Raw genomic sequence first — 13,602 nt, forward strand, 5'->3', positions numbered from 1 at the left:
TTAGATGCATCAGCATGAACGATCACATAATAATATAGCCATCTAAGGAGCGGTTGCATCATGATTACTTTACTTTTTATTATTTTTTTATCTTTTCATTTTGCTAAAAATACTACTTCTACTTCAGTATGGGTTTTGAATACTTATAGAATATTTTTTCCGAGTAGTATTGCTTCGATTACTCAAGTTAAAGACATCACAAGAATAGGGGAAAGCCCAGAAAATCTTGGAGAAATCTTTCCCGTCCACTGTTTCCTCTTTGAATTATGCTGCTCTGTTGTCACAGTCTTGAGAAATGTGTTCCCTTCGAGACAAGTTGGAACGATTGTTCTATACAAGGTCACGCCTATCGACCTCCCTCTGATGGATTTGATATTTAGCCCACATCTCCTCTCCAGCCTCACTCACATCTCGGCCATTTGAAGTACTGTCACACTCAGAGATGGAAAATATTCTTCTTGGGAGATTGGCATTTTCATTTGGGAAGAAACGATGCGCCGGCAGAGTGCTGTCGTCATGCTGCAGCTCTCACATTTTGTCTATACCCTCTTTATTTTTCACCTCTCTCAATATGATTTGCATTCCTGGTTGCCATTACATGTTTTTTAATTCATTGAAATCTTGGTGATCTGCAGAACAGGTAACCTCAGCATCAACTCAGCTCAATACTACTTTACTATATGGCTGCATCAGTCTGCAGCTTCAATACTAGCTCACATTCATCTGACTCACATTAAGGATCTATATTTAATTAATATCTATGTTTATACGTATATATATATATATATATATATATATATATATATATATACGTATATATATATATATATATATATATATATATATATATATATATATATAATTCATAAATGTACACAAAACACTCAGCCCTGGCAGCAGACATGGTTCGAGGCAATCGTTCTTCTATTTGACCAGGTACTGGAATACTTATGTGAGCTAAATCCCTTATTTGAGCTGGAAATTGATGATGTCACACATCAGTGGTCTAATCCTTTGAGTTAAAGCAGCTCTCCAAGGCAGGACTGTGTGTCCTACGCTGCCTGCCTGTACAGTATGTGGCCTAATATGTGTGTGTGTGTGTGTGTGTGTGTGTGTGTGTGTGTGTGTGTGTGTGTGTATGTATAGATATATAGATATATTACAGTCAGCTGTAAATGTAGGCGTCTGCTGTTGTCCACGATGAGTTCCGAATTATTTTTCTGATTTGTCATTTATCCAGGACATATTGCACAAAAGGCTACTTCTGTTTATGTGATGAAAAAAATGAGTTTAGAGAGGACATTAATGTTCTGGAATAAGGACTTGTTTTTGTTCAAGCCTTCATATATATCCATATATCCATTGTGAATTTCATTCAACAATCCCTTCAGTCCATTTTGATTAAAGACAGCTGTAGGGAAAGGCAGAGCCCTCTACTGCGATTGCATTTATTGACAATAGATTCCTGTAAATGAAGACAGCGGAGAGGAGCAGGGAATATTTCTGCTTTTAAATGTGAAAAAAACTAGGGAGGGCAATTCCCATTGAGCCCGCTCAGGGACGGGTGGTAAACTGAACGCTTTAGCTGCGGAGAAGGAAATTGAAAAATATTGAGCTTTTGACCATGAGCCCTGGTCAATGACGTCAGGGGTCATTTTACATCTGTATGGATGTGTAGAAAGAGGAGTCGCAGCACTTCTCTCCTTTTGAAAAGAATGATTTGACCCTCACCTTGATCACACAGACACACAGACTCAGAGAGAATGTGTGTGTGCTCGAAGCCGTAATATAATGAAGAGAGCACAGGTACTGAACGTGCTATCCTCCCGAACCAAGTTTGCATTGTATGCATGCCAGGGCGGGCTGAAAGGGAGCGGAGACGTGGGAGTAATTGCAGGGAAGATGATGAGTCGGCGTCCTTTAATAAGCTGAGATCAGTGAAGGGCCAGGCCACGGGACCCTGCACCAACAAACAAAACATTCTCTGAGAATTACAGTCAATTTTCCTGTAAGAATTTGCTATGCCTGTTAAGCAATCCATTCGAGTACATATGGCAGTTTACAACTGAAATTCATAATAATTTTTTAATCAATGGGTGGTTGATTTCAGACAAAGGGAGGCTTATCATTTCTTTCCTGCTGTTGATTTTGCCAGCTGAAATGACAACTGCCTCAAGCTGATTTTTGTCAGCTATCTTTAGGGAAAGCTTAATGAGTTGCTTGACAATGCTATCTCTGGCTGACATATGAATGTTTCCAGTTACCTAACAAGAGAAGAACCCAGAGGTCTTTAAATATGAACTCGATGGCTTCATAGCTGTTACATGACACTGTGCCAAAAGACTGCGGTTTAGGATACAGTGCATGTCGCGGCGAATTCATTCAAGATCATCGCTGTGGTGGAAATTGATCTTAGAAATAAACGCGATGAGAAAGCTCTCAAATGTCTTTACGTATTTTATTGAGCGGACAGTTATAATAATTCAGCTGAATGGTGGAAGCTCCTTCCCACGGATGGATTGGAGGTCTAACAACAAGTCCAAGGTTTTGCAGAATATAAATGCTGCTCACAATACTCCCCCCCCCCCCCTCCACACACACACCCCCACACACACACACCCTTACTCCCTTTTCGGATGGAGCCAAGACTCCAAGACCGGTGCTGTTAATCCTGCCTGTTGTGAAAAAAGCCTCTACATGCACACAATGTTCAGCGTTAGGCGGTACAAGTTACATCTGAAAAGAACAACATGATAAATTGCCCCAACACTCACCATGGAGAAGACATGCAGATAAGTAAACAGTATTGTTCTTGCAATGTGTTGTTATTTGCTGCAGTATAGACAAGTATAATGAGGAATGTAACATCAGCCACTAAAGTGGCTTATCCAGGACCGACTTCCACAGAGAGGGAGAAATATGCTCACGCAGTTGATTTGCTAGCTGTGATTGGGTCCAATTAAAACGTAACCATCTTCGGGGTAATAGCATGAATTCTACATGAACTCCTGAATACTTTTTTCGGTCGCACTTTAGTTAATTTTCAGTGTTCTAAAGTTTTAGTTGTACTTTTCTTTCTTGTACTTGGTTTCAGGTGTTTTCCCTCCTTCACAAGAAGATTAAAACTGAGAATCAGGTAGGCCTATCTTTCAGTTGCTGTTGCTGTAATCTTCTTCAAAAACAGCAATCAATATATCAAAAGCTCTCTCAGAAAAACTAAAACAATCCAGTATCTGTGGCTGTCGCAGCACTGTAAGCCTGTACAATACTTTTGAATGGCTTGTGTTTTCCATGTTTTTGTGTCTATGTGACGAATTGGAACAATATTTTATACCAGTCCAGTATTGAGGGAGTATGCTGCAGACTGGATGCAATGTAATCGCTTGGCCATCAATGTTCGTCCGCTTGAAGTTTTAGTTCTCGCTACTGTTGGGTCAGATAGTTATGATATGTCTGACAAACATTATGGAAAGGACCCTATAGAGAAATAAAATGTTTTTCTCTACTTGCTTTCTGTTTATTATTATGTCATGTGACTTGTGTACCAATGGTTAGAACTGGAGTGAGAGTTAGAGAGAAGAGAGCCACATAACACTGTTGTTGTCACAGTTTGTAGTGTTAAAGTTCAGAAAGCGTAGCTTAGTGTTATCTAAAATATTTTCTACGTCATGGCCGAATACTTGATTCGATAATCTAGACGTGATGCAAGATCTTCGCAGCACTTAAAATAAGTCTTCGACCGGTGTAGCTTCTGCTCAAGCTTGTGCCAAAGCGGAAGCTGCATCCACACGCAAAGCATCACATAGATATGCAAGTGGAGAAATCAAGCTTAAAGGCTACATTGAATTCATTAAAAGAATAGTCTGAAGCTGAGGCTGCCCTGGCGGAAGCTTCAATGTTGACGCAGCTGCAGATTTAGAGAAGTTCAACTCAATCACACAGATCAAGGTCATAGCAATGAATGAGTTTCTGTTACAGGGCAACACCACTTTACTTGCTTTATGACAAAGGTCCTAATAGGAGAGAATCATCTTGACTACCTCTAAACTTTGTCAAGTGCATTTTATATTTCATGTATTGTTTTAGAATAGCATTAATGGTAAAACACTGACTTAAAACAGACTTATGTTTTTTTTTAACCTTTTTTAGAGGATGAATACAAATTGTTTGGTGACCCCTGACCTCTCCTATACCAGATACAATTACATTACTTATTAAAGGCCTTAAAGTCTGTTGACATTCTTCAAAGAGGATAATAATAATAATAATAATAATAATAATAATAAGTACCTTAAAAGGTACTCAAGGCACTTTATATGGTAAAGACAAATAACAATATGCAACAGCAAAAACAATAAAAGATGACAATTGTGAGAAAAAAATAAAATAAAAATTAGTATCACAGGCTAAATGCAGATTTAAATAAATGGGTTTTAAGTGCCGTTTTGAAAGTGCCGAATGACGGTGAATATCTGAGGTGATGGGGGAGAGATATAATGAATGTCAAACTAAAGATCTGATTGGTTGAAGACTATGACAATCAACGATAATGTCCCCATGTAATTATAATCTGCAAAGGCTACCTGGGAGGCCTCGGCCTCTCTTATTACATAAAGACATAGTGGTGACATCTGATTGGATAAAAGCTGTCCTTAAAACAAGCTGCACTGGAAGCAGAGCAACAGAGGAAGAAAGGAGCTGTGCAATGAGAAAATAAGCTAGTAGGGAAAAATAATTATAATACATGTAGTGTATTTGTGAGAAAACAATTAAATTATAAAATAGATGTTTTTCTAAAATTAGGTACTTTATCACAAATTAGTCACATTTTTCAAAACGTTTAAATTGAGCTTTTATTTTACTTGAAATAAGAGAAGATAATGTTTTTATTATTAGAGTATGTATTATTTATAATTTATCCAGTTTCTTTATTTAATTTGACAGTCAGTTGTTTACGACATACAGTTTATACAACTGTTGGCTACTTCAATACACATGGCACAAAATCATATAGTGCAAATTTGACATTATTGTGATGTTGCGGACCTTTGCACGAGGACATTATGTCTAACTGGACCTCGCTGAATTTTAGTTGAATACCCCGGGCCTAGATGATGTAGCCACATGTTGGCCACAATCCAATGTCATCCTCCCCTTCACATTTTACTCATGGCATCTTCTGTAAGTAGCATAGTTTATTTGCATAAAAGTGACGTGAATGCATCATCAATTGTTTTAAAATGTATTGTGTTTAGCCAGGTATGGTGGACCTTATTGTAATTTAGTACAGTAAAATCTTGTCATTTGCCTATAACATATCTTATTGGTCCTTTATATTGTGGTGAAAAATTGCATATAGTCCTGAAGCATTGTACATTGTGTAGTGATGCAGCATTCTCTTTTGTACCTATATCCTTGCTCTTTTATCCTATTAAACTGCCAAATTCATCACACCGGATTAGAGCTTAATTAGGAGAGTGTTTATCCGTCTGTATAGCTGAGTTTACATTCATGGAAACAACACTTAGCAAGGACAGAACACAAGATTTCCAAAAGAGACTTTTCCCAGCGATGCACACACAAACAAACCGGATCAAGCAAAAGGTTCAGAGAACATTTGTATTTCTTTGTAGGGTGCTTTCTATAAAATTGCTAGACAATCTGAACCTGTCAGTAGTAAAAAGCAGCACTTTAAGTGGATGTAAATGAAAGGTGAGGAGTTGTCCTGAGCGACATTGCAGCATGTTTAAGGCCTGCTGTCTGCAGCGTTCTCCTTCAATACTGGACCAATCAAAAGTTATTGCCCCCATTAGTCACTTAAGCACAAAACATGGGAAAATAGGGTCCAGGTTGATGCATATCTAAGTTACCATTTTAGTTATTTTATGTTAAACTATAATTCAATAGTCAGGACAAATATTCAGCAAATCAGCATTAGAGTACCCAAAAGAGATGAGAGTGTTGATTAACATGAAGAGTAGATGTTAACAATTTTAAAGTGCACCTTGTTGACAGCATTATTCTCTGCATTATGACCTTAATCTCCATATGAAGATGAAAGTGCTTGATACATTTACAAATATCAGTATCGGCACTGAAAAAGTAGCTTGAGTCTTAATGAAAACCTTTAGCCTTGAACAACCTGTGAGATTTGATCAGCATGCGATAAACAATATATACCAGCAGTCATTTTGGAATGAAAAGTGTCTGTTGTTTGCCTCTTTCCATCCACTTCTTCTTGCGTTAATGGTTTCCTGTGGTCTCTCAGAAGGACTTTCAACAATCCCCAAAGAGGAGACCTCAACTTGTTGCATCCAGCTTTTGATTAAGAAGTGTTGGTGGAGAGAGCAGGAGGGCTGCTGATGATAGTACAGACAAGTACATTAGCATTTGTGTGGGTGGGAAACAGACATCCTCCCTACTGCCTTTTACATATTAGGTGAAAATCAGATGTTCAATATACATTACTGTTATGATATATGGGGCAAATATTGGGCCATTAACTGCTGCAGATGAGTCAGTTAATCAGAATCACCAGTGAGTGTTATTTAAGGCTGAAAGTAGCGTCAATAGAAAACAAAAGTTTGTAATTTCATAAAAGTGAACTGTGGGGCTGAGCCTGAATATATACGCGAGCGCAATGATTCAGCTGTGGTTCAGCATGGGCAAGCTGACATTTCCCCAGGTCTTCTCAGTCATGCAAGAAAGTAGACAGATTGTTTAACTCTGCAGCACAGAGTTGTTCATGACAAACAGAGAAGCAAATCAGTATCATGGAGCGATAAGAGACCTGAGGAGAGGACACACAAGATTAAAGAATGTTTATCGTTCAGTCTGTTGTGACTTATGCAGCACCACTGTCGAACCAATAAGTGGGTAAATCAGTGGTCAGTGTGCTGTGTGGCATGATGTTAGGTCCGAGCAGGGAAAGACTGGACAGCAGATTAAGTTAAATATTAAAATAAAAAATGTATAACTCACCCTATAACATAAGCAATATGTTAGGGGATTAAATTGCTTAATGTGGTTGTACATTAAGCAATTTACACAATTGTAATTTCTTCCATGAAGGCATATTTTAAGTGATGTGTTTTACTATATTGTCATTCATTATTTCTTTCTACAGCACACCTCCACATATGAGTTAAAGTTGTTAACAAATACATTCATGAACACTTGCATCCGTTAACAACTTTGTTAAATTGTCCCACAGAGAATGATACAACTGTAAGTCATTGACTGATAATGATTAAAGCATTAGCTCTAATTAAATTGCGCATAACATATATTTGCATACTGCGTACGTTTCTTTTATGGGCACTTTATTGCACTAGAGATCTTAATTTCCAGGAAAACCAAAAAGAGAATACTGTTTTCCTCCCAGACATACACATGAATTCATTACAGTAGCTTAAAGTGTAAACTTGTTTGGTATTCAGTTAATTTCCAACCCTTTGGAAAAATTAGCATCATCTTGTGAGTATGAGATGCAAAGACGGGCTGCATTACACTACCATGTCATAATTTAGCCGGTTATTTAAAATAGTCTATCAAAAAGTGACTAATAAGGAAAGGCTTATTTTATTGGGGAGGATAATAAAGAGATCTATATCTGGTTCAAACCAAGGAGCAGTCATACTCCAGAGGCCACTCTACCAGCATTCAAAAGGCAATTATATAAGAGCTAATTGGTACACTGTATGTTGTAATTAGCTGTGCATATTGTGATCATTGTGTTGTTGTTGACAGTTCTTGAGCTTCATTTGAAGAAGCAACACCATGTCAAGAAGGTTATTTTATATCCAAAAGTTATAATAAATAATAAAAAACTAAAGGCAGTGGAATTATACTAGCATATACCATGAACATGGGGGTTACACCTTCCATTGCCTCCATTTGGCCATGCAAGTGTGCCACCTGACTGTTATCTAGCGGCAAGGGCATGAAAGTGAAGTGCATGCAGCATTTGAGGAAGCAGGTATGATTTTCAAACTGCAGGTGATACGGATGTTGTGTGATCTTTTCACAGCTTTCAAGTGTCGACAGAGCCAGTACAGCGCTATCATTTGGGTTCAGCTGCTCTAATACACCATGTTAAATTGCTCAGTATTGTTAATGGTTTTAGGAGACGTGGTATTTGATTTACATGCTGCAGGGCCATGTGCCTTGTGAAACCACACTTTGGAGGGCACCCTGATAATATATGGAGTCAGGCAACATCACGTAATTGCAGCATGTCTCCAGCCACCTTTAACCTGAGCAGGTCTCATTATCATCAAGTAAAAACAGACACACAAAAAAAGCCGCCATTTTTTCATAAAACATTCGACAAAACCTTTTTTTAATGTTTTGGTGACACCAGTGGGAAGTCTTCTTTTTTTGTCTTTAATGATGCCGTATAGCCTTTTACAGATTACTGTGCTTATAGTAAGAATGTCCTTGCACTATAGAATAAAAAATAATGCGGCACTGCGGCACTGCAGCACCACGCGTTTTCAAAAAGTCCTTAAGGTACCATTAATTAGCTCCATTTAAATTACAATGTGTTTTTTGGAGAAAAAAAAGGCATATAGCGGAACAGTTTAATCAGTGAATGACAGCCTCGGTAGAGGTCCAGTCTCAGGTCCAAGTGCTTTTCAGACCCACCAGCGACTGCAGAATGACAAAAGACCCCTCACATTGAATGTGCTGTTTCTTCCTCTCTTTTTATTTTCAGTGCCACCAAATACCACTTGATGTTGCTGAGCAACTAACGCCAGAAAAGAACAAGGGGGAGAATGGAAAAGGAATAACACAGCAAAGGGAATGACAGAGGAAGCGCGATACGACAATAGCACATAAGGAGAGAAGAAGAGCATTAAGGTAATTCTGGAACAGAGAAGACAGACACAAGAGGAAAGGGGAATAGAGAAAGCACTAATGGCAACATTGGTAATACAGATCAGATATCGGCCTGTCGATGCTGTCGAGCTATGACGTGACAAACATGAAACGCACACGTGTCTTTTTCTACATTGCTTTGGAATGTTACTCAGAGGGCAACGGAGCCACGCCCCTTTTGCTCACAGTGCAGAAATGCCCTTTAAAATGCCTTCATTGGACCATAGTATGATCCCTATTGGAGGATTGCCTTGCTTCAGGTCACAGCAGAGATGCACTTAAGCCATTCAAGTGCAATCCTCAAATTAAACCACCTCAAAGTCAAAGTGCCCCCCAGGTGCTTCTTCGGTTGCCTCAAATGGCCCTCTGGTTTGCCCGGGTGTGACCATTTGCCAAAAGCTTCCAGCACATGAGACCCTTTTCATCTGAAAGGGCATCCTGTAGTGCTCTTAATTGATTCTTCGTTTTTTGCTGTAATGTCACGAGGAACGAGTTTGTGTATAATTCTCTGTGTGTGAGTGTGTACAATACTCAACCAACACTCATCTCGCATGCACACCCAACCTAATTCTGGCCCCTTTTTCCATTTTAGTCCATGCCTCTAATGGAATTTGTTTTTTGCGTTTAATGTTGGTGAAGCGAGCTGTATATTAATAATGCTTGAATAAGAATTTGATTGTGACTGGGATTGGGTGGATTTCTGGAGTTGTTGTTCCTCCTCCTTCCCAAGAGCTTAGTTGAGGCTTCGGCACGGTGATTTCCATCCACCTGTTTTCATGCTCATTTTTAATTCACACATTCAACATTTCTACACCTAGTAGAAATGATAAAAGCAAAAAAATTGACAAAGTATAATAGTAACAGATTTAGCTAATAAATTGATGATGCACAAGAATCTATTCGCAATTCCTTTTGTTGATCTTCTCAAAATACATTTGTTGGATAAAGCCTGATGCTTATCACAGAAAATTGATGATAGTCTGTTTTTGTTTGTGAACCGTGATGTCAACACCCCAGATCACACTGTTAAGTATCTTTGTCAGTTACTGAGTCATGCTTTAGAGGCTCTGATGTGAAGGTGAGGTTAACCTTAACTTGAACAAGCTGAATGCAGATCAAATCCATTCAAAAACACAGAAGCCGTGTTAACTGCTTCTTGTAGGTCTCTGCACAGACACTGGCTACCTCAGGGGTAATGTAAATATTCTATAGTGTCACAGATCTTGTCCACAGAAGTGACACGCGTTGGAGTGTGGACAAATGTAGGGGAGGTAAAGGTTATGGTCACAACAAGAGTATTTGGACTACAGCTTTGGTTGTAGTCCAGCTGTAGCTGTTGTTTACCAATACTCTGATTTGCCACCACATGACGCATCCTTACTCCCCAGACTACTCATTAGATGACCTCTGGGTAAATAAATGCAGACGGACATGCCACAACAGACATACACACACATACACATAGAGACACACACACACACACACACACACACACACACACACACACACACACACACATGCTTCTCCAACAATGATACACAATTAACATCTAACCACCAGATGACCTGATAATCTGGTAACTTCAGACACTTGTAGAGAATTCAATGCGTGGCACAGGATCCATTTTTTTTTTTTTTTTTTTTTTTACAGACGGTCTTTAATAAACCTAAAAAAGACAAGGACACAAAAGAAGAGGTAGATGAGAAGGAGAGAGAGTTTTGATCAGTTTCAAGGTGTGAGCAGTGATGAGATGGAGGCTTTTAATAAATGTTTTTTTATGAAACATAGTTCAGGAACAAAGACCATGCCTCGAACTCAGCCAATTACCTCAGCCCTATAAGTACTTAAACACAACGAACCCGTTCACTTCCTCTTCGACTCAGTTCCGACATCCCTCCCTCCAAACCCGTACTTGTATTCCTATCTGAAGAGACGGCCCGCACTCACGAGTCTCCACCCCCCCACCTTTCCCTCCATCCACCGGACGCCAGCAGTGTCTCATCGCACGCTACCGACCTTCTTTCCACGACCCCCTCTACCCTTCTCGTTCCTTCTCCCCTACATCCCTTCATCCCTCGACCCCTTTCCGCTTCCTTAATCAAACCCTCGCAATAAACCATCTGTAACCTCATCACTATCGGCGTGGTCTTTGTTAGCGAACTAAACAAATAGTGTGTAATAAATGTATTATCTATTTATTTACCGTATTTTGACAGCATTACACATGACCAACCTGCAGTTCACAAACATGATCATCCAAAACAATATAGAAATAAGTATATTGGTCTCCTCCAGTAGAAGGTGTGTTTGATTTTAATTACTCCAACTTAACCGTCTGAACTAGCTGTATTAAAGCTTGCTCCATTAAGACTCCATTATACTGGTGTGAATAGGCATTGGATCGCTGCTGGATTTACTTCTTTCCCAATCTACTTTGTAAATTAGATTTACATTCCTTTTATAACTTCACCCACAAACTGGAGGTCGCACGTCTCTAATTAACATGCAAACACTGATGCGAGCCTGCTTCCTTTTCAGTGTCAAAGTTTCCTCTTCAAACTAACGGCTCTGAGGAGCTCATTGGTGAGCAGCGCTCAAAGTGGTGTAATGAAAAGCAGTTTCATTACCTGCTTGAAACTATGACAGGAGAATTTTTCTATCTGCCAGGGAGGGAACACAGTGCTGCAGTCTGAACACAGCTTGCCACCGAAAACAGCAGACTGCTCCAAACATACCAGATAAACAGTATGGATGAATAAGAAAATGCAGGGAATAATCCTGCTAATTAAAGTATTAATAACAAACAACTTCCCGCACCTTCTCACTGTAAAAGCTGAGTGGATCTTTAGTTTCCCATGAAAAAGGTTTACTTTAGTTATAAAGGCCCCAAGTCTCTCATACTCACTAACAGAAAGCCTTGTCTGCTATTCCCACACCAACTTAACGTGTTTGGTAGTGCAACTAAGCACAAATTGTGTGTCTTCTACAAAGCCACCGTCTTTCCTCAGGTAGAGTGCTTACATGTAAGTAGGAACTTTGTATAATTTAATTTCTATTCCATACTCTGCTCCTCTGTGCAGATTCAACAAGACTAAGAGTCTACATTCATACTTGCATCTCTGAGTGTACTTGCTGTACTTCCTTAGCAATCCATTCAATACCTTTTAACCAAAAGCCAAAAGTGTTTACTTTCAGTTGGGCCTCGAGTAAAAGGGAAATGAACAAAGTCTGTCGCATCCACCCTCTGGGGGATTGTATTTTTTTTGCATTGACAGAATCGTTTTCATGTACATTCGTATCAATCTTCTGCATACGATACGCACCGCTGCACTTCATTGAAAATTAATTTTGATTCAAAGCTGGTAAAAATTCTCCAACCATCTATGCTACAATGGTATCAGAGAGTAGCTTCCAAGAAAACATGGATAATCCCAGCGACCAAAAAAACAATCTTCAATTAATGTTTTACGTTAATCTGTTTTCTACTATATTTCAAGTGATGCCTATGGGTGACCATTCTCACAAGGAACTACCAGACCAGAAAAGAAGCACACATAAAGCTAAACTGAGCGTGGCTTTGTATTTTGATAGACGTTGTCACTGAATATGAGGAGCTTTAGGCCAGAAAGTAAGAAATACATTGGTGCTTTGATGAGAGATTTGTGGAGAGATTCTTCTTCAGGACACAGTGGGAGAACCAACCAGAACAAAATGTCACACAGCTGATGACCAGATTATCAAGACTTCAAATGAATACAACTGCCAGCAGCACTGCATCTCATGGCACTGTGCCGCTGCTTTTCCAGAGGCATGCATCTTCACACCAGCCTGCACTGGCATCTCATCTCCCCGCTGCTGTTCCACTGATGAATAGTTTCATGAATATCTCAGGCATGAGATATTCATGAAACTATACAGTATGAGGGAAACCACAAATATGTGGAGAACCCACTGGTATGCATTGTAAATGAGAACCTCTCAGTTCAAGCTCTGAATAGGAGTCATAAAGAACTCATTTGCTTTCCTCTCCTTTAGATGAAAATGCGAGAGACCATAGTCCTATGAGGTTTTTGTTGCTGCACCTGTTTCCCCGATCTGCTCCCCCCCCCCCCCCCCCCCCCCGATGTCCTTAAAGGTAGTAGTAGTAGTAGACAAGCGAAAGAGAAACAATTGGGAATACGCATCTTAGATTGTAAGCAAATTGTTCATAAAAAGTTAATATCCACAAAAAACCCGCTCTGAATCTCTGCCAGCCCACCTTGTTTTTAAGTGTGTGAAGGCCAGCTCCAACAGAAGATCATTTGTCCAAACACAAACTATTTGTTTATGGATACACATTCAAAAATACTCTGTTTTGATGGAATTCAGCCCATTAGTTCCTCACAACACACGTTTTTGTGATTATACCATTATTGTCTATGCATAGCAATTTGAGTCAAAGCAAAATTTCACACACACACACACACAGACACACACACACACACATACACAGACACACACACACACACACACACACACAACTGTAGTCTTTGGCAGAATCTTGAGTGCATAGTGACAGTAAGAAGTATTGGCAGTTTTTTGTCAGACAGACAGACAGACAGACAGACAGATAGACAGACAGACAGACAGACAGACAGATAGATAGATAGATAGATAGATAGATAGATAGATAGATAGATAGAGAGATAGACAGATAGACAGATAGATAGATAGATAGATAGA

This window comes from Cyclopterus lumpus, chromosome 20 (assembly GCF_009769545.1).
Source record: "Cyclopterus lumpus isolate fCycLum1 chromosome 20, fCycLum1.pri, whole genome shotgun sequence".
NCBI lineage: Eukaryota > Metazoa > Chordata > Actinopteri > Perciformes > Cyclopteridae > Cyclopterus > Cyclopterus lumpus.